General features: G+C 56.7%; 2 long non-coding RNA genes across 2 annotated transcripts in view; both read right to left on the minus strand.

Annotated features, from left to right (window-relative positions):
* Nucleotides 1-7,436, minus strand: part of LOC112581169 — a 38,409-nt gene extending 30,973 nt beyond the window's left edge. Inside the window, exons 1-2 of the long non-coding RNA XR_006547234.2 lie at nucleotides 6,793-7,436; nucleotides 6,333-6,457 (exon numbers count right to left, since the gene is read on the minus strand). This is a non-coding gene — a long non-coding RNA (uncharacterized LOC112581169). The remainder of the gene's footprint in view (nucleotides 1-6,332; nucleotides 6,458-6,792) is intronic.
* On the minus strand, nucleotides 5,172-6,326 carry LOC123330940. Its single transcript, XR_006547233.1, has 2 exons — nucleotides 6,018-6,326; nucleotides 5,172-5,467 (listed from the first exon to the last, which is right to left on the minus strand). It is a non-coding gene; the product is annotated as an uncharacterized LOC123330940 (long non-coding RNA).
* Nucleotides 7,437-22,394: the final 14,958 nt, after the last annotated feature.

Below are 22,394 nucleotides of genomic sequence, written 5' to 3' on the forward strand. Positions count from 1 at the left end.
GGAAGTCCAGGACTTTGGTGTTGAAAGTCCACGTGTAACAAAACTGCAGGAGGTGAGCAGCTCAGCACGGGCCCACGGCAGCCGCGTGGGGACGTGGGCCACCCTGTGGCCAGACCGTGTGGTTTTTCAAGAAGGGCTGAGTATTCAGGTTTTCAGGGTAAAGCCTCCTCCTTTTTCTGTATGTTGACAAGCACCAGGAGGAAGGCGCAAGCCTGACTGCAAGCTGAGTGTGGCATTTGTGCACGCAGCACCCGGCCTAGGATGTGCACCAAACCTCCTGTTTTCAGGACAGAGAGACTGAGGTCCAGAGAGGTGCGAGCTTCTACCCCAGACCACACACACAGCAGAGGGACTGTCAAGGCCAGGACTCGTGCCTCCTGGGGGAGCCCTTTCCCGACACAGGGCACCCCAGAGGCAGCAGAGTCATCCACACGCGGGTTGGGAGGATCAAGTTCCCATGTTGTCCGGATGTACATACGTGAGCACACGTCTGTGTGCACACACTCACGTGTCTTCTGCAATTATGTTTAAAACCAGCTCAAAGTTCCCCGGGGCGGGAACTGGGCCTTCCCGAGGCCTCACAGGGATGTGCTGTGCCCAGCAGAAGGCCCAGGGACCCCAATCCTTGCAGACTCCCTGCCCCTGAACTCAAGGGACTCCCTCAGCGAGACCCGGGTCAGGGGAGTTCTTTTCTCCACCTGAGTTGCAGCCGAGCCCTGCAGCTTCAGAAGAGACCGCGACATGTTCCCTGAGCCCCTAGGAGTTCGCCCATCCCCAGGTTCAGGGGAGGACAGTCTCAGGGGAATGAGAAGTGACAGCTTCAAGGCCCCCCACCAGGAGGAGGGACAAGGGCTCTGGCCGAGGCTGTCCCACGCCAGCCACACACAGGGTCCCGAGCCTCCACCGGTTCCACAGAGGCTCAAGGAAGACAGTGGATTCAGTTTGGGACGCCCATGCCAGGCACAGAGTGCCGTGAACTTCCTCTAGCCACCTCTGACAGGTCACCATGCTCCAGCCCTGCTTCCCTGGGCCCCCCTCTGTCTGCCCGCCGTCTTCACTGACCTGCCATCGTCTCTCCCCCGAGGAAGTCACAGCCTCCTCCCAGGCCTCTCTGCCTCCACCCAGGCTCCGTCAAGCCAGCCTCCCAGCTGCAGCCAGGTGAATCCATTCCCAGCATGCCGTGCTCTGCTCTGCCTCTGGGCCTTTGCACACGCTTGTCCCTCTGGCTTCTGCGGGGCTGGCTCTTTCGGGTTCTTAAGACTCAGTTCAAATGCCAACACTTCAAGGACACAGCGCCAAGCACCCTGGCTTCAGCGCCCCTCCTCCTCCGTTTCTGTCTCTTTATGGCGAGTACCACTATCTGAAACGTTACTTCTCATTTCTTGGAGGCTGTGCAGTATAGCGGCAGTTAAAAGCAGGGATGCTGGAGCAGACACCCTGTGTTCAAGCCTGCCTCTGCCATTTACTGCTGTGCGGTTTAGGGCAAGCGACATAACCTCTCTGTGCCGGCCTGTCTCTATTTATAAAATGGAAGCGGTGACAGAACTATCGCAGTGATTGAATGAACTCATGCATGTAAATTGCAAAACACAGGGCCTAGTGCATTATAAGGACTGAGGAAGCATGAGCTTTAATTAACATGCTGTTAAATTCCCCGAGGGCAGGACTTTGTCTGTCTTTATGGCCACTGGGTCTCCAGTGCCCAGCACATAGCTGAGGGTTAATATCTGTTAACTAAGAAAGAATGATGATAAAATGGACAACCTAGGAGAAGTGGACAAATTCCTAAAAATGTACAATCTCCCAAGACTGAGTCAGGAAGAAATAGAACATATAAACATACAAATTACCAGTAATGAAATTGAATCGGTAATTTTAAAACTCCCAAAAAAACCAAAGTCCAGGACTAGATGGCTGCAGAGGTGAATTCTGCCAAACACTTAGAGAAGAGTGAACACCTACCCTTCTCAAACTATTAAAAAAAAAAATCACAGAGGAAGGAACACTTCCAGACTTATTCTAGGAAGCCAGCATTACCCTGACACCCAAACCAGACAAAGATCTCGCAAAAAGAAAAGTACAGGCCAACGTCACTGATGAACATAGACGCAAAACCCCTCAACAAAAGAGTGGCAGACTGAATCCAACAACAAAGGGCCAGACACCGTGATCAAGCAGGATTTATCCCAGGGACGCAAGGCTTTTTCAGGATCCATAAATCAATCAGTGTGACACATCGCACTGACAAATTGAAGAGTTGAAATCACGTGATCATCTGACTAGATGCAGAGAAAGCTTGTGGCAAAGTTCAACATCCATTCATGATTTTAAAAAACCCTTCAGAAAGTGGGTATAGAGGGAACGTACCTCAACATGATAAGCACCGTATATGACAAACCCACAGCAAACAGCATTCTTGGTGTTGAAAACCCGAAGGCATCTCCTCTAAGATCAGGACAAGACAAGCATGCCCATCCACTCTCACCACTTTTATTCAGCATAGTTCTGGAGGTCCTAGCCATGGCATTCAGAGAACAAAAATGAAAGAAATTCAAGCTGGAAAAGGAGTAAAATGCTCACTGTTTGCAGATAACATGATACTATACATAGAAAAATCCTAAAGACGCCACCAGAAAGCTACTAGAGCTAATCAATGAATTCAGTAAAGCTGCAGGATACAAAATTAATATACAGGAATCTGTTGCATTCCTATATGCTAACAACAAATTGTAGGAAGAATTTAAGGAAACAATCCCATTTACCACTGCATCAAAAAGGTTAAAGCACCTGGCGATAGGCCTACCGACGGAGGCAAAACACCGGTGCTCAGAAGACCCTAAGAGTCTGATGAAGAAACTGGAGACACAGACGAAAAGACAGCACACGTTGGGCTGGAGGAATTAATATTGTTAAAGCATCACATGATATCATTCATATGTGGAATATAATTTTTAAAAAAGAGATACCAATGAACTTGTTTATAAAACAGAGACAGACTTAAAGACATAGAAGACAAACTTACGGTTACCAAAGGGGAAACGTGTGGGGAGGGATAAACCAGGTGCTTGGCATTTACATATACACACCCCTACATATAAGAGAGAAAACCAACCAGGAACGCACCTCAGTATTCTGTGATAACCGAGATGTGAAAAGAACCTTAAAAATAATGAAGACATGTATTTGGAGGTGTTGCTTAGTTGCTCAGTTGAGTCTGACTCTGCGACTCCATGGACTGTAGCCCACCAGGCTCTGTGGGGTTCTCCAGGCCAAGACTACTGGAGTGGGTTGCCATTCTCTTCTCCAGGGGATCTTTCCCGCCCAGGGATCAAGCCTGCCTCTCCTGCACGTCTCCTGAATGGCAGGCAGGTTCTTTTCACTGCTCGGCCCCCAAGGAAGCCCAGATAGATGTATGTGTGTAACAGAATCAATTCGCTGTGCACTTGGCATTAACACAACATTGTAAATCAACTCACTCCAGTGAAAGTAAAGGCTTGAAAATGTTCAGGGACTGTTACAGTGACCACATACTCAAGGCAACCTACAGATTCAACGCAACCCCTACCCAAACACCAAGGGCACGCTTCACAGAATCAGGACAGACAATTTTAATATGTGTATAGAAACGCAGAAGACCCCAAGTGGCCAAAACAATCTGAGAAAGAAGAACAGAGCTGGAGGAATCACGCTTCTTGACTTCTGACTATACCGCAAAGCTACAGTAATCAACGCTGTCTGGGACTGGCAGAGAAACAGATGCACAGATCAACACGACAGAACACACAGCCCAGAAATAAACCCACACACTTGCGGCCAATTATCCCACAACAGAGGGGGCAAGAATACACAACAGAGGAAACACAGTCTCTTTAATAAGCGGTGCTGGGAAAACTGGACAGCTACATGTAAAAGAAGGAAATGAGCACGTTTTTTCACACCACATACAAAAATAAATTCAAAATGGATTAAAAGGCTTAAATATACGACCAAAACACATAAAACTCCTAGAAGAAAACATAGGCAGAACACTGTTTGATATAAATGGTAGCAACATTTTTTTTGGATCTGTCTCCAAAGCAAAAAACAAACAAGGAAACAAATGGGACCTAATTAAATGTAAAAACTTTTGTATGGCAAAGAAAACCACCAGCAACATGAAAGTACAATCTACTGAATGGGAGAAAATATTTGCAAATATGACTGATAAGGGGTTAATATCCAAAGTATATAAACAGCTTATACTGGAAACAGACAAAAAAACTGATCTAATTAAAAAAAAAAACAAACAGGCAGAAGACCTGAATAGACATTTTTCCAAAGAAAACATACAGATGGCCATCAGGCACACGAAAAGATGCTCAACACCGTTAATCACCAGAGAAATGCAAATTTAAACCATAATGAGCTATCACCTCAGGTCTGTCAGAATGGTTATCATCCAAAAGACTGCACATAGCAAATGTTGGTGAGGATGCAGGAAAAAGGGGCCCTTGTATACTCTCGGCGAGAATGTAAATTGGTGCAGACACTGCAAAACAATACGGTGGTTTCTCAAAAAACTAAAAAACAGAACTACCGTATGACCTAGCAACTCCACTTCTGGGTGTACATCTAACAAAAATGAAAACAGTAATTGAAAAAAGATACATGCACCCCAATGTTCATAGCAACACTATTTACAGTTGCCAAGATACGGAGCAACCTAAGCGCCCATGAACAGATGAATGGATAAAGAAGACACGGTACATATGTGTGCACGCGCGCACACACACACACACAGGAATACTGCTCAACCATGAAAAGGAACGAAAGTTTGCCATTTGGAGCCACATGGACGGACTTGGAGGGCATCACCCTAAGTGAAATGAGTCAGAGACAAATACTGTGCGATATCACTTATACTTGGAATCGAAAAAGAACAGCTAGCGAGTATAACAAAAGGAAACAGACTCGCCCGCACAGAGCACAAGAGACGGGCTACTCGCGGGGAGAGGGGAGTGGGGAGGGCAGGACAGGGGCTGCGTATAAAATAAAGGAGCCACAGAGGCACCGTGCGCAGCACAGGGAATGCCGCCCGTGTTTTATAACAACTGTGCGCGGGTGTGACCTGTAAAACCGTGAGCCATGATGCTGTACACGTGAAACTTACATAATACTGTCTACCAGCTCTGTCTCAAGAAAAAACATTTTTAATAAAAATAAAAACAACAATAACAAAGAGTGAGTGAAGACGCACATCCACTCCCAGACGTGCCAGGCCCCTTCCCCGGGCCGAGGCTGGGGTTCAGCGGGCTCAGGTGGGCTTCTGGGGCCCAGGCCTGGGGGACAGAGGTGGCCTCCCCTAGGAGCTGCTCAGGGGGGTGGCAGGGACAGCTGGAGCCCCTGGACGTGGTCACAGGCCCATCTGCTCCATTGACAAGGTGGCTGCTGGTCGCCACGACGATGCTCCTGGCCCCAGAAGAACGTGCTGGAGACAAGGGGAGAGCCTGCAGTCACCCCCGGCTCAGCCCCCAGGATGGCCGCCTCTGACGCAAAGGAAGTGTCACAGACGTGCTCGTGGGCAGGCACGCACAGACCCGCAGCCACACGCGGGAGGAGCCAGACACCCACAGGGACTGCACACACCAGAGGGGCTCACACCAAGGGACAGACCAGACACCCACACGGCAAGGGCACACGCACACCCGCCCAGACCAGACCCAGACAGACCCCCACGGGAGGCCCCCCACCCCCAGGGCCACCCACGAGATGCACACCCACCCAGAGGCCAGACACGGACCAGGCAACCAGCATCACCTGGGAGGCCACATCACACCTCACCATTCACCTGCGGTCCCTGGAGCCCGCTCTGTGCAGGACCCCAGCGAGTGTGTGCATAGTGTATGCGTGTGTCTCTATGTGTGTAAAGAGAGACCACCTCCGAGGCCCAAGCCCTGCTCCCCACCCCGCCTCACCCCCACCAAGCCCCGGCTCTCAGCCCAGGACGCAGGCCTCCAACCACAGCTCGCCCCTCTTACCTGGAGAGGTGGGGGGATGGATGCAGATACCGGTGGGACACCCCGTTGCCTTCAGCGCCGACAGCAGCTGGGAAGGCCCGCCGCGGAGTGGGCAGCGCCCGGACCACCACCTCGACACCCAGGCCTGGGGCAGCCCCACCACCATCGCGGCCGAGTGAGGCTCAGGGGTCGGCGGGGCGGGGGGCATCTTCCCAAAAGGAGTCCCAGACAGGGATTCTCAAAGCGAGGTCCCAGAACCTCTCAGGGGATCCAGAGAGCAAACGATCAAAACTACTTTCTTGACGATAGTAAGAGATTTGCATTTTTCACTCTCACCTTCTCGCAGGCAGGCATTCCACGGAGTTTTCCAGAGGCTACGTGAGGCGTGATCTCGCGAGAGCTTCAAAGCCATGGCAGGTGTGAGAACCCAGCTGGCCCTGTGTTAACCTCGCTCAAGAGAGCTGCAAAGTGAAACACAACGCCGCTCTTTGGGCTGCTTTGCTGGTTTTAAGACAGAGCTATTTTTCATTAAAAAAAAAGTGCATTATTCCTGTAAGCACAGTGAGTTCGTTGTCAGGTAGCAACGAATGCATAAAGACCTCTGTTTTTTCTCAGCTTTAATTTCCATTGCTGTAAATGTCGATACACACATACACAACAGCTCTGGGCCTGCAATGATTTTTTAAATGCTAAGGGGCCCTGAGACCCCCAGTGTTTGAGACCTGCTGCCTGAGACACGTGGCTAATGATTGATTACAGTTCCTCTGCACACCCAGACTCAGTGAAGGACACTCACAGGGAGCACGTGTTGAGTTCTTTCTGTGCCCAGCCCCCAGCTGAAGGCTTTAGAAGGTCATCTCAGGGAATCCTCACACCAACCTTATGCGGGCGGTAATGTCAAGGCCGAGGAGGAAACCCAGGCTGAGCCGTGAGTAACCCAATGGGGTTGTGGGACTAGTGAGTGGTAGTCAGGACTGAAACACAGACTTTCTGGCCTGAGAGACCCCAAGTCGAAACCCCACTATCTCCCACCCCTCCCTGTCCCAAATAAGATACGAAGTGCCCAGGTAACTCTCAATTTCAGATAAGCAAAGCATTTAGTACAAGCATGTACCCAGCATTACACGGGACATACTTATACTAATTCATCGTTTGTCTGAAATTCAGATTTAACTGGTGTCCTACATGCTTATTTGCTAAACCTGGTGACTCTAGCTCTGGGTGCTCAGGGTCCCTGCCGGGCAGCGTGGCCTGGCCGCTTTCTGGCTGTGCACCCTGAGGCCAGCCCCTTCCCCTCTCTGATCTGCTTTATGGTCCCCCTCCCCAGGGCCAAGATGGAGGGGTGGTGGGAGCAGAGTTGTAGTGATCGCGGGCGCTTTTCATTCTAGTAAACTTTCCCCTAAAATTCAGTCCATAGCATCCACTCACCCACCCCACACACCAGCCCTGGCTCCGCCCGCCCCCCCCTCCCCCCGCAAAGCCGGTCAGGGCTACTTGGCAGGGTCGCCCCAGAGCTGTTGCAAAATGCACCCCCTGCCCCCACCCTGGGTGCCCCGGAAGGACTGTGTGTTCTGCAGCCTCGCCCTGACCCTCTATGACCTCCCACGGGGCGTGGCTGGGGAGGGGCCAGCCAGCAACAGGTTCTTGAAAGGCCACAGGTCCTGGAGCTTCCTCTTCAGAGGGATACCCATTTTACAGACAAGGAAACTGAGGCTTAGCTTTCAGGGCCTGTGATTTAGTACTTGATTAGGTGCCAGGCCGCTGCATCCTGAAACGCCAGGCCCTCTCCCCAGGGGAAGGTCTTCTGCCTGGAGCGGCCTTCAGTCCACCTGCCTCTGGCGTCTACCCGCCAGCACACCTGGATGGCGGCAGAGAGGCAACCACTGGCGGGCATGCTCACACATCGCCTGCCAGGGGAAGGCAGCCAGGGCTGCACATCCCTCAGGGACTCGGCGATGCCGAATCACTAAACACACCGGTGGACTTCTCCACTTAATACATGATTACTTCCTGGAGTAAGAGCCTTCCTCCGCCAGCCTGGCCCCCTTCTCTGCTGTTCCACTTTTTCCCTTGACCTCTGGAAGGATGATCAGTTGGCGTGGTTGAGCCCCAGCTACAGGCAAAGAAGGCCCAGGGTGGCAGGAACCCAGCAAAGCACCCTCGGGAGGGGCTTCACACTGGAGCTCAGCAGGGTCACCAGGAGATCAGGCACCCAGGAGCTGTGTGACCCAGGGCAAGTTGCTTAGCCTCCCCGAGCCTCAGCTGCCTCACCGATGATGGAGCGAGGCCCTTTTCTAAGCCCTGTGCACATCTCTGATGTACTTCTCTCCATATGAGACAGGACTCTTATCAGCCTTGGTATGAGTACCATAGGCTCGGTGGCTTAAATAACAGAGATTTATCACCTCTCAGTTCTGGAAGCTGGAAATCCCAAATCAGGGCATCAGCAGGCAGGTTCCTTCTGTGGCCGTGGCAGACTGTCTGCTCAGGCCTCTCTCCTCAGCTTGTATATGACCCTCTCCACACTGTCTGCCCTCAACGCATGTCTGTGTCCATATTTCCTCTTTTTATAAAGACTCCAGTCATACAGCCAACAGTCCCTTGCCAACAAAGGTCCGTCTAGTCAAAGCCATGGTTTTTCCAGGAGTCATGTACAGATGTGAGAGTTGGACTATAAAGAAGGCTGAGCACTGAAGAATGGATGCTTTTGAACTGTGGTGTTGGAGAAGACTCTTGAGAGTCCCTTGGACTGCAAGGAGATCCAATCAGTCCATCCTAAAGGAAATCAGTCCTGAATATTCATTGGAAGGACTGATGATGAAGCTGAAGCTCCAATACTTTGGCCACCTGATGCAAAGAACTGACTCACTGGAAAAGACCCTGGTGCTGGGAAAGATTGAGGGCAGGAGGACAAGGGGACGACAGAGGATGAGATGGTTGAATGGCATCACTGATTCAATGGACATGAGTTTGAGCAAACTCCAGGAGATAGTGGAGGACAGAGGAGCCTGGTGTGCTGCAGTCCATGGGGTTGCAAAGAGTTGGACACAACTGAGCCACTGAACAATAATAAAGGAGATCGGGTGGGCAGGCAGGCGGTCACTGGCACTGCTCACACATAAGCTGTCTCTCCACCCCTCAGGTGCGTCCAGGGCCATGCTCCTGCCTTGCGGCTGGCCGTGTGACCCGCACTGGCCAGTTTGCAGGGGAAGTCATGCGTCTCGTGTCCAGCCGGACACCCTGGGAGCTGGCAGCAGCCCCTGCTTCCTTCTCTCTGCCACAGCGACTGGCAGCGTTCCCGACGCTGGCTGCCCCGTCAGCCTGACTCGACGGCACACAGCAAAGCCACAGCCAGCCCATTTGGGGCATGTTGAATGGGTGAAAAGGAAACTTTTGTTGCACTAAAGCCACTGGGGATTTGGGGCTTTTGTTACTGCAGCAAAACTTGGGCTCTCCTGACTTGACGGTCCTGACGAATGGGATTCCACGGCCCTCATGCTCCCCGGAGGATCTGCAGGAATAACAATGCCAGGGGCTTATCCGCGTTGTGTGTCTAATGCCCCGACTGGCTCACTGCACGGTCGCAGCAATCCGGTGACCAGGCACCGCTGCTGCCCTGCTGGTGGCACAGATGGGTGGGACACTTGCCCGGGGAGCCCCGGGTGGTAGGCAGGCTGTGAGCTGGGCCCCACTGGTTCCTGGTCCCTGCCTCTGAGAGTTGGAAGGTTCCAGCCACCCCAGCCCAGCGGCCAGCTTGACCCCGAGGAAGGCTGGCAGATCAGCGCCTGGCCTCTCTGCTCGGTTTGGGCCCAGGCTGAGCTAGGGTGCCAAGTTCAAGGGTCTTTGCTCAGGCAGTCACATGGGTGTGGCTCTGGTGCTCAGAAAAGGGCTGGGCGCCTGGTTGCTATGAACCCCTCAACACACGCCCAGGCCCGGGTGCAGGCTTGTCCCCACCCCCCTGGGGAGTCTGCCTTTCCCCTACCTTGGCTCTTCCATCCAGAGCACCCAGGACCCCTGGCCCCTGATAGGCAGCACTGCTCAGGTAGAGTCCAGCAGCCCTGCTGGACTATCTGCCAACGGAGGGATGGCGGCTGGGGTGAAGGCCTGGATTCAGCTTCTGCAAACCAGTTTCCATGACTCCCGCCCCTCTGAGAAGCCTTCCTTACTGAATTTTCAGTGGCGATGGGAGAGTTCTCCCATGTGCCTGGGGAGTGGGGAGGAGGAGAAGAAAGAGTTGTGTCAGGGGTTGGCCCAGGAAACCTCACTAAGGCCTCTGAGGTGGGTGCCCTGTGCCATCTCATAGATGGGAAACTGGAGGATGCCAAGCAAAGGGGCGGCCAGTCTGAAGTCATACGGCTGCTGAGTGGCAGAGCCCGGACTCATGCAGGGATCCTGTTCCCTCGCTCCATCATGGCCGACTCTTTGCGACCCCATGGACTGCAGCACGCCAGGCTTCCCTGTCCACCACCAACTCCTGGAGCTTGCTCGAACTCATGTCCATTGTGTTGGTGATGCCACCCAACCATCTCATCCTCTGCCGCGCCCTTCTCCTGATGACGGTCAGAGTGCAGCCTGCACGCCCACCTCCTGCCCGTTTCTCAGCCACCGTCCATGCAGAAGCCGCCCCTGTGATGGGAACTGGGTCAGGAACTGAAGACACACGACAGCTGCCTCAGGGTCAGACCTTAGCTCCTGACACTCAGTGCCTTGGGCACCAGGGCTCCGACCTGCTGAGCCTCAGTCTTCTCGGCAGTACAATGGGCACAACAAGAGAGATTCTTTCTGCAGTGCAATCCTGAGGTCAAGTGCATGTGTCTGTGAGCTCACTGCCCCAGAGAGCACTGCAGGACGGGGGCTTCACAGGGACCTGAGAGCAAGTCTGGGGACCAGTTCCAGGAGCAGAATTGCTGAGCCCTGGAGGTGGCCCCACCAGCTACTGTTCCCACTCAGGGCACCAGGGGGCCCTCACGCCCACATCCTCACCTGCCCCAGTCTAGTGGATGCAGGCGAGACCTGGGCTTCCCTGGTCACCAGTGAGTTTGCCCATCTGGGCCTTTTCCGTCTCTGCTGTGAATGGCTTGCTTACACCCATGGCTCTGTTTCTACTGTGGCTACCACCTGAGAAAACCCTCCTGAGACGCTGGCCTGACCAACCTCCCTGCTCCAAGGCATTGTCTCCTTAGGAAGCAGGCAGGAGCCCCACGTTCGCGGGGCGCCTGGACTCGGGTGGTTGGCTGCGCTTGGCTCTCCCTGCTGGGACAGGCCGCACTGCATTCTCACCCCTGCCTGCTCCTCGGGCTCCTTCCTTCAGCCACTGTGATGGTTTGTCATCAAACTGGAATAAATTCAAACTCTTTACTGTGGCCAGAGGGGCCCCAGGACCGGGCTTCTGCTGCAGCCCACCTCTCCTGACCGGCCTGCAGCCTGCCTAAGCTGGGGCTTCCAGGCTGGTTTCACCTGCCACGCTCATCCCCACCCTGAGGACTCGGCCTGTCGCTCCCTCTGGGCCAGTTCCTGCCCACAGAGGCTGCCCCTGCCTGCCTCACCATGAGGCTTCTGCAGACTCAGGAAAAGCAAGGAGTTGGCCTCAGTTGCATGAAGCAGGGGGCAGCCTCTGTGAAAAGAAGTGATCTCCTTACGGTCCAAGGGACTCTCTAGAGTCTTCTCCAGCACCAGAGTTCCAAAGCATACGTTCTTCGGTGCTCAGCCTTCTTTATGGTCCAACTCTCACATTCCGGCACATGACTACTGGAAAAAACACAGCTTTGACCAGATGGACTTTTGCCGGCAAAGTGATATCTCTGCTTTTCTAACACACTGTCTAGGTTGGTCATAGCTTTCCTGCCTCCTAAAAGTGGGGGTTCTGGGTCAAACGGTAGTGGCTTTTCCATTCTGATGGGACCACCAGAAGCGGGGTGGTCTTCCCCCAGGATGACTCTGGCTCAGCCCTGGAGAGCCCTTGAGGAAGTGAGCTTCCCTTTGTTGGAGGAATTCAAGGGATTTTTAAGCCACCCCCACCCCCCAGATGAGACCTGCGTGAGGTCCCTTCACAGCCACGGTGTGAAGGCGGGGAGGGGGCTGTCTGCTGAGGGAACCAGAGCCGTCGCCGCCTGGAGTTGACGCTCCTCCGCCCCCCGCCCTGGGACGGCCGTGAAATCAACAGAACAGCAGGCCTTGCAGAATCACGGCACTGGTTGTCACCAGATGCTCTGAGGCGGGGGTGCTAATTTATGCAGACAAGTGGGAAGGGGGCTTCGAGGAGGATGTGCGGGCTAGGGGGGTGAGAGAGCCCCATGCTGGGCCCGGGCAAGGAGGTGCACCCGTGTTTGCTGCTGTTCAGTGGCTCAGTTGTGTCCGACTCTGGGACCCCATGGACTGCAGCACGCCGGGCTTCCCTGTCCACCACCAACTCCCGGAGCTTGCTCAAATTCATGTCCATTGCATCGGTGATGCCACCCAACCGTCTCCGGCTCTGCCACCCCCTTCTCTGTTTGCCTTCAGTCTTTCCCAGCCTCCTAGGAAGGACTGAACAGGTGGGGGACCCCGGGACATTCAGGGGCTCCTGGCAGTGAGACATAAGGAGTCTGACAGTAAAGGATCTCTGATTTCCCTCTAAGATCTCATAGTGCCATTGAGAATTTCTGCCTTTGGTTTCCTGTATCCAACTCTGCTTTAAAATGCTCCATCACGTGATTCTGAGCCCCTGATTCTATGTGACAGCTTCAGAGGGGACCACACAGAGCAGGCGGCTTTGGGCCAAGGTTCCTGGAGATCAGACCTAACCCACAGGAGTGGTGAGAACTTGGGGCTCTACCTGGTGGCTCCGTGCCTTGGTTTCCTGGCTGGTCGATGGGGAGAGAAGGTACCAGCTCAAAGTGTCCCAGGGAAGGTTTGAGGAACCGACCTCCGTGGGCCGTGGCGAAGGGGGTCAGGCTCACAGGGGGCGCTCAGCAATGCTGGCTTTGGCCGCTCCTCAATGACTCTCCACAGCCAGGGGGAGAAGAGATGAGTCTGGGAGCTAAGGTCAAGGACTGAGCTCCGGGGCCCGGGTCCACCAGGTGGCCAGCCCTGCACAGCCGACAGCTGCCAGGAAGCTCAGCAAACACGCAGAGGGAAGGGGGCTCCGGGGGCTGCGAGAGAGCAAACAGGGCACGCTGCGGATGCCAGCCTTTCTCAGGGCTGCTGCTTGGGGGTCCTCTTGGGGTGCCCAGCCTGTGTTTGGACAGTTTGAGGGGCGTGGGTGCAGAGCAAGCGGAGATGCAGAGAGCCAGGCCCAGCCAGCCAGCGCGGCCCCGACCTGCCTGCCCCCCAGGCTGGGCACCGCGGGCAGTCTTCTGGCTACATGCTCAGCCTGGCCTGCCGGGCTCCCAGGATGGGGCACTGGGGCCGGGTAGCCAATGACATCAATAATAATAATTATTATTTCCTTCTCCGGGGGATCTTCCTGACCCAGGAATCGAACCTGAGTCTCCTGCATTGCAGGCAGATTCTTTACCAACTGAGCTATAAGGGAAACCCATAGTAATAATTAGCATTGGTTAAATGCTTACCACGGAACACCTGCCGACCTGGGCTGGGGGTGGGTGGGGGAGCTTCATCTTCCAGTGTCGTATCTGTTTGCCTTTTCCTACTGTTCATGGGCTTCTCCAGTCAAGGATACTGGAGTGGGTGGTCACTTTCTCCTGCAGTGGACCATGTTGTGTCAGAACTCCTCACTACGACCTGTCCGTCCTAGGTGGCCCTGCATGGCATGGCTCCTAGCTTCATTGAGTTACACCGGCCCCTTCACCACGACAAGGCTGTGATCCATGAAGGGGATCGTTTCACTGACTCAATGGACATCAATTTGAGAGAACTCCGGGAGATGATGGAAGACAGAGGAGCCTGGCGTGCTGCAGCCCGTGGGGTTGCAAAGAGTCGGACATGGCTTGGAGACTGAACGACAAAATGCTTGCCAGGGGCCGGGCACTATGCTAGTGAGGTATGCAGAGCATTTCGTTTAATCTTCACAGTATCCCGTCACTACTGCAATTCTACGGATAAACACATTGAGGCAAGACAGAGTACTTCTACAGCCCAGAGGGTCCTGTTCTGGATACCACACCATCACAAACCACACGCTGCCTTTCAAGAGATTCTGACGATGATGCCAATAGGGAGCATTTTCTGAATAACCTGCTTGCACTGAACCCTATTAGGTGGGAATCATTAGGAGACCCATTTTCCAGCTAAGGTAAACCGAGGCACAGAGAAATGGAGCCGTTTGCCTGAGAGTACGCACTTAGAAATTGTAGCAGCTGGGACTCACAGCTGTTTCCGTCCGGCGCTGAAACCCGTGACGCTGACCAAGCGCTGAAACCCGTGACGCTGGCCAAGCGCTGAAACCCGTGATGCTGACCAAGCGCTGAAACCCGTGACGCTGGCCACTACGCTAGTGTATGAGACTCCTCTTGCTGCTGTAACAAACGACCACAGACTGAGTGGAGACTTACCCGCTTCCAGGTCTGTAGGTCAGAAGTCTGCAGTCACTTTCCCTGGGCTGGAGGCAGGTGCCGGCTGGGTTGGTCCCTTCTGGGGCCTCTGAGAGGAGGACCCATGCCTTTGCCTTTTTCAGCTCCTGGCGGCCTGGCCCCTTCCTCTGTCTTCAGAGCCCCTCACCCCCTGCCTTCCTCATGAAGCCATGATGATCACATCAGGGCCATCTGTGCAACTGAGGCTCATCCCCCATCTCAAGACCCTAGATTTATCCACGTATTCAAAGCCCTTCTGCCACTCGAGGTTAACACACCAGGCTCCAGGTACCAGGACACAGGTGATTTGGGGGGCTCTTATCCCGCCTGCCACAGCCATGAACAGGCTGGGCTGCGTCTTGCTAAAGAGGAGGTAGTGGCCGCCCGGTCCCTGGTGCACAGAGCACATCTCGGGTCCACAGAACACTGGTGGTGGGAGTCGTGGGTGCTCATCTCAGACCTGAAACCCTGGCACTCACTTTCAGCCCAGCCTGCACATTTCGGGGCAGAGAAACAGAAACATCCCTTGCCCCAGTTCAGGGTTGGGGGGACTCCTCCACACCAGCTCCCAGCACCCGGCCTGCACCTCCCTTGGGGATCATCACCCTCAGGGCTGTGTTACCCCACGTGCCTCTGCTGTGTGCTGTGAGCTTGGCCGGGACCCTTCTCTCTCTGGTGCCAGCAGTGTGCACGCCGCACACAGGCACGTGGGGAGAGTGAGCAGCGAGGCTCAGAGGGCGCCTCTGACCCGCCGGTTTGCAGACAGCCAGGGGGGGGCCTGGCACACGGCAGGTGCCCAGCAAGTGTGTGTTAGTCCACTGCACCCGGGCTCGACGGCCGTGCCACCCAGAGACAATTCCACGTGGAGCAGTGTGGCAGCCACGGCCACGCCTGGCCAGGAGCGCGTGAGACGCGGCCAGTGCGATGGAGGAGACACTATTTCATCTTTCTCAAATGTGAGTCGCCACACAGGGCAAGCGGCTACTGCATGGACAGTCCGGCTCGCCCAGCACCTGGCCCACCCAGACCCACAGCCTGTTCTTTTTTGGAGGACAGGCCACTGCGTGGGCTGAATTCCCTCAAGAGCCCCACGTCCCGGGACTTCCCTAGTGGCTCAGTGGCCAAGATTCCATGCTCCCCACGCGGTGGGGGGGCCTGGTTCAATCCCCACTCAGGGAACTAGAGTCCGCATGCCGCAACTAAGAGTTCGCGTGCCACAACGTAGAAGATAATGCAGCCAAGACCCAAGACCCCACGTGCCGCAATGAAGACCTGTGCAGACAAACAGATATTGAAAAAAAAAGAACCCCGAGTCTCAGCCTGCAACCGGGCGTCTTCAGGGTTAGCCCCTGAAAGGTGTGGCTGGGAAGGTCTCAGGGGAGCCTGGCCTCTGCGTGTCCCCGTGGGGACCCCTCACACCTGGCTACAGTTCTGCCCGGCCTCAGGTCACCACTGCAGGCTTGTGCTGCGGAGAACCACAGCCTGCGGCAACCGGGCCAGCGGCCGCCATCAGCTCGGACCCGCAGGTGAAGAGTTGAGAGGGCTCCGCGAGGGTCAGAAAGGCTCCTGGCTTCCCCAGGAAGGCCTGGGCCTGCCCTGCTGCACCACAAGTCCCGGCCTCCCGTGCGCCACTGCAGAGAAACTTCTAGAGCAAAGGAGTCCGGCGTCCAGGGGGGCAGGAAGGAGACAAAATTAAGGCCACCTGAGGTGAGAGCAGCCTCGCCCCCCTCGCCCAGCAGTACCCCCACCCCCGACCCTGCCTGCCTCCTGGACATGCTGCCTCAGCCCGCTGGGGTCTGAGGGCCCTCGGGGGGCAGCGGGCTCTGTGGGTGGAGGCGGGGCAGCCCCTCGCCCGGCAGGGCCCAGTTTCGTCCAGGCCCGGGAACAAAGCGCTTTCATGGGGTGAAACCCAGGCCCAGGTGTAGGGGGGCAGGTTCCCACGGAGGGGAAGAGGCAGCCGCGCGGCCTGGCTGGCACGGGGGCCAGTTCCGGCCGCTCCCCGGGCACTGGCAGCCGCTGAAGGCCCTGTTTGTGCGCCCTGTCGGCAGGGGAGGGCAGCCTCTCCGAGGGGCGAGATCGTGTGGCTCGATAGCTCACCGGGGCCTCTCCCTAGGCGGGGAGCCGGGCCCCCCGTGGGGACTGTCGGCCATTGTTAGCTGCCCTCGTGTGAAGGGAAACGGGACCCAGGCGGTGAGCTGATACCTGCGATCCGGCCCGGGCCAGGCTCCCTGCGCTGCGGCTCTGGTTACACGGCCGGGGTTGGGTGGGGTGGGGGATGCCTGCCCTGAGAGGGACCGTGATGCTGCTGGCCCGGCGGAAGGCCCTGTGTGTCCCCAGGGGCAGATGGAGTGACCCCACACACACCCCAGAAGAAAGGGCGCATACCCTGAGGCCACAGAGCCCCTGGGCCTAACACCCCTCCGTCCGAGAAGAGAGGACCCACATGCAGCCTCCGGGAGCGCTTGGCCACGTCCACCCGCCAGCCACATGGCAGAGGAAGTCGAGGTGGGTAACCGGAGAGGCGGACGAGGCCCTGCGTGTCGGGGTTGTCAGCTTCCACTCTGCAAATGCTGGGGGTGGGGGGGGTGCCTGCTGCTCCCTGCAGACCACGGGCGCTCAGCCTCTCCCCCGCACATCTATGGGCATCTGTGGCCACTTGGGAAGGGCAGGGACAGCCCAGCTGGTGAGCGTGCAGAGTCCTCATGTGTAAGGTGCTCTAGTAACTACCACTCCTGATTTACAGGCGAGGCTCAGAGAGGCTGAGTCACTGGCCCAAGGTCACACAGCTGCCACATGGCCGAGATGTGATCGCAGTCCAGACCGTCCAGCTCCAGAGTCAAAGCTGTTGACCGCGGCAGAGCCCTCTCCGCCTGCCCCCTGCAGCCCAGTTAAACAAGAGCCATCTACCAGGAGCGGGCGATGGGCTGGCCACGCCTCTGGGATTCTCTGCCTTAACCTGTTCAGCAGGGTGTGGCGCCTGTGAGCACGCCCATTTCACAGAAACCAAGACTCAACTATGCAGGAGGACTTGCCTGGTGTGTCGGACGGGGTCCTGGCGGGGAACGGGCAACTCTGTGGGTGGGTGATTCACACTGTTTCAGAGGCGCCGGCCAGAGAATCCAGAAAGATATGGGGGTGCAGGCGGGGAGATGTTACCTCTGAGGCCTGAGGCTCAGAAAAGCTGGAACCAGTGCCCGGGGGAGCAGCGGGTGGCCGGGCAGGAGCCACAGGCCCTGGTGGATGCAGTGCCCCCTGCCCTGCTGCCAGCCTGCGGGAGGGGCAGGGAGCCCCGCTCACCCTCCGCCCAGTGGCTGGGAGGCTGTGGGAGCCGCCCCAGGGCCAGCCCCCAGGGCCTGGAGCAGGGCCGCCAGGCGGTCTGCAGGGGCCGATGTAGAAGGGCCAGCCCAGCTGTCTGCACAGAGCGAGCGACGGCCAAGCCGGGGGTCCAAGGGGCACACGACCTGCCTGCACACACATGCCTGCCCACAAGCATGCTGCCAGGAGCCGGGCCTGGCGCTCAGGCCAGGCGCTGGCCACAGAGATGATGCAGAGTCCTGGGTTCAGGGCCCCTGTCTCGCAAGTGTGTTCATCCACTTACGGAACGTGTCGTCCTGCCCCGGGGGCTGCGGGCGCCGTGCTAGACGCCTGCTGGGCACACAGTGATCCACGTACGCCCTGGAGGCTACAGAAAGCGCTCCCCCCTCCATCCCCGTCAAGCCGCCTCACCCTGGCATCCAACTGGCATTTTCTAACAGTTTTTACAAACTGAAGATGCCTAACCACACCAGTTTACATACACAGATGCGTACATGTGATACGTATCTGCATGCCCACTATGTGAAGCACACGTGTGTGTGTGTACACGCACAGGTGCTGTCTGTGTGCTTACATGTAGACGCGTGTGCATGTGTGCACACAGTGGATACAGGTATGTGTGTGTGTGACTATGGCTTCCCAGGCAGCTCAGGGGTAAAGAATCTGCCTGCCAATGCAGAAGCTACAGGATACGTGGGTTCGATCCCTGGGTCAGGAAGAGTCACTGGAGGAGGAAATGGCAACCCACTCCCGTATTCTGGCCTGGACAATTCCACTGAGCTACTGGGAAGCCACACACAGACACACACACACACACATCCATGGACAGAGGAGCCTGCCGGGCTACCGTCCACGAGTATATGTGTGCCAGATACACAAGCCTGAATATACCAAGCTCACAGATGAGGGAGTCACAGAAGCCGCTACGAGGCCGCACACATGTGGGCTCATGAATTGCAGCAGGTGGGACCTGGGTGTTAGGTCTACTCGGACAAGGTGATGATGCCAGAGGTTTGGGGCGATGAGGCGGGCGAGGGGCTCCAGGCTCTGGGAGGACCGTCTTAGCACTTCCCACACCCTGACGCCCCAGGGGCGGCCACTGGCCTTGCTACCGACCTGAATACCCTGCAGCGCCCGCTCAGCCCCATCGGCTCTGAAGCCACCCGCTCTCTGCCTTAAAGCCCCGCATCTGTGGGCTCTGTTTGAAGGACACACACCCCGGCCCACGCTCACCAAGACGGGGCCCTAGCACAGCCGCCCAGCAGGGTGCTGTCGGCCAGCACCTTCCTCCTCCGCGCCTCCTTGCCCCAGTGGTCAGACCGGCAGCATGGACATGGCGTCACGGGGCTCCGTCCGGGTGAAACGAGCCCCACCTCCGTCCACAGCAGCTGCCACCATTGCCATTGCTCCGTGCTTACCCCCGTTACCACCATTTGCAGCAGAAACACAATGCAAACCACTCAGCTGGCTTAAAATTTTCTAAAAGTGAAAAGAAGCCAATGCGAGCAACTCTAATAATATATGTTGTTTAACCCAATATATCCCCAATATTGTCTTAAAACACAGTACCGGCCACCTGTGAAGGACTCAGTAGCCACATGTGGGCCAGTGGCTACCGCACAAAACGGCACAGGTTAAAGAACACACGTGTGAACATGAATGAGTCAAGGAGGGTTTTGCTGCAGCCTGGAGCCCTCCAGAGAGTTCCTGCAGGAGGGGGCACTGGCCCGGGAATTGCAGGGTGAGTGGATGTGACCCTGTGAAGATGGGGTAGGCAGTACCCAGGCACGCGCCCTTCCCATTCTACAGATGCAGAAACTGAGGCCCAGAGGATCTGAGAGCAAGAAGCCCTGGACCGCAGGGACGAGGCTCAGCGTGTGAAGGTGAGAGGGGAGCAGGGGCGAGGCTCAGCGTGTGAAGGTGAGAGGGGAGCAGGGACGAGGCTCAGCGTGTGAAGGTGAGAGGGGAGCAGGGACGAGGCTCAGCGTGTGAAGGTGAGAGGGGAGCAGGGACGAGGCTCAGCGTGTGAAGGTGAGACGATAGCAGGGACGAGGCACAGCATGTGAAGGTGAGTGGGGAGCAGGTATGACCCCTCGTGTGAGCACAGCGTTGGTGGGAGGGAGAGAGGGGGGGAAGGAAAGAGGAAGGAAGGGAGGGAACAGTGTTAAGGAGAACTGGAGCTGCAAGGGGAAGGGAGGGTGAGGGGTGGAGCAAGGATGTGTGGAGCCCGAAGGGGAACCATCTATGGCTTTAAAAGATCTGGCTGCATCCCGCTGCTGCTTAAGATGCTCAGCCTGCTGTCGCCCTGGTAACGGGAGAAAAATCACAGAGCAATTTGTAATCAGTGGTGGTTCCCACTGCTCCCTGGGAACATTGTTCCCCGCTGGAGGCCTACATCTCTGAGCAGGAGGGGCCCTGTGGACCCCAGAGTCCCGCCCCCCACTCAACACCAGAGCCCACTTTTGCATCCATCAGCCTCCACATGAGGCTCCTTGAACGTGGCGCTTCCCCCTCTACGCGTCAGCCCGCCCCATCCTGCCGAGCCTGCCTGGGAGGACACGCGCCCCCACACCAAGCGGGAGCCCAACTCTGTGCTCTGGCCACTGGAGCCCTGCCTGGCCCTCTGGGCCCACAGCCCCACCTCCTCCCCTACCCGGGGCAGCCGGCAGAGACTCAGACGGAGCTGGGCATCTCCCCAGCCTCACTCACTGAATAGTGTGTGCAGTAGCCTCCCAAACCTGGTTGGCTCCTCTCACCCAGCTCCAGGCACAGGAGCCAGGAGGGGCTGGGCAGCCTAAGCACAACTTCACTTCCCTTCTTCTAGGTATTGACCTTGATTAATAGGACCCGAGTTCAAGTCGGTCCAACTATGAGCCCATCCTCCCTGCTCTCTCCATGTCTGTGTCCAGGTGATCTCACCCATGCCTGCGTGTCCTGTCCTTGAAGGTCTCCCTGGATGAGGTTAGCGTGGAACCCCTCACTATCCCCCAGTTCTTCCCGCTTAGGCCAGGACCTAGGATGCCCAGGGTCGAGGGTCAGACAAGCGTGTCCTGAGGGCTGAGGCTCTAATGGTCTTTCTCACGTGGTCCCCAGCTGCTTCGTGTTGGTTTAGTTGCTAAGTCGTGTCCAACTCTTGCAACTCCATGGACTGTAGCCCGCCAGGCTCCTCTGTCCGTTGGATTTCCCAGGCAAGAATACTGGAGTGGGGGTTGCCATTTCCTTCTCCAGAAACCAGCTGTAAAATTCACTCTCCACGTTACAGATGAGGAAACAGACTCAGCGGGAAGCAACTGGGTTAGCATCACGGAGCACATAAAGGTGAAGCAATGTGCCCTGCCGCCTCCGGCAGGCAGAGCAAATCCAAGGCCAGGGACAGGGCAGATTTGAGAGCCTTGAGGCTGACCCTCCCAAGTGCTGGAGCAGGTGGGCGACAGCGTGTGACTCAGGCTGCTAGGAGGGTCCCCAGGCACCTCTGGACCAGGAGAAAGGGTCCCGGACTCTAGAGGTCACTTATTCTGTGACCCTGGACAAGCCCCTTCCCTCCTCCGGGCCTCAGTCTCCAGTTCCGCATAATGGAGCTGCTTGGCCCATCTAAGTGGTGGTGGATGGGGGCTGGGGGGAGGCTCAGAGGCTGGGGCATCGGGGAGAAGAGGGGCAGGGAGGCAGAGGGCGGGGGCATCCCACACCTGCGTGTCCCAGCCCCCATCACCTCCTCCAGGCTCGCCCCCTCCGCCCCATGTCTGGCGGCTGCATAACTCAGTCTGTGGTCTGTACCAGCTGTGCCCGCTCTGGCCCTGGAAGGTGTCCCGTCACAAATGCACTGGCTGAGCAGGCGAGCCTGTGGTTCTGAGGATGGGAGCCTCCTGTGATCAATGGGGTCTGGTGAGGGGGAAGGAGAGGGGAGCTGTGTCCACACCCACCCCCTCTGCCCTCCCACCCTTGGCCTGGGAACCGCCCTTCAAAGCTTGCAAGTGTCTGCTTTCCTGCTGTGGGTGCAGAGACCCTGGACGTGCCCGCCAGACGCTGTATGAGGAGGGCAGTGACTTCCCTACAGCTGCTCAGCACACATGTACCAGAGGCCGCCCCACCCAGCTGCCCCTCATCCCAGCTTCCCCCACTCCGGGGGCAGTAATAGCATTTTCACTTGGTAAGTGAAGGAGCTTTGCAGATCTTTGAACAGACTGGAGTGGGGAGGTCTCTCCTAGCTAAATGTCGACGAGGGACAGGTCAGAGAGTGGCTCAGCTGCGCCCTCCCTCCGCGTCTCTGTGTGAATGGGCCTCTGTTTCCACATCTGTAAAATGGGTGCAGTGAAGGCAGGTCCAGCAAAAGGACTGCTGCCTGGCTTGGGAGATACCCATCTAGTCCACCCCGACCTGCACTACCCCAGCGCCCCCACCCAGCCCCCCAGAGGGGCGGGACAGGAGCTGCGGCTGCCCAGGGTCACCGGGGAGGGTGGGCGTGCCCGCTGGCACCCTGCGGAGCTGAGCCACCCAGCACAACAGCCACCAGCCACATGTGGACTCTCGGCAGATACAAGAGGACTGAGACGTGCGGTGCGGGGGTCTGACACTC

This window comes from Bubalus bubalis, chromosome 21 (assembly GCF_019923935.1).
Source record: "Bubalus bubalis isolate 160015118507 breed Murrah chromosome 21, NDDB_SH_1, whole genome shotgun sequence".
Classification (NCBI taxonomy): domain Eukaryota; kingdom Metazoa; phylum Chordata; class Mammalia; order Artiodactyla; family Bovidae; genus Bubalus; species Bubalus bubalis.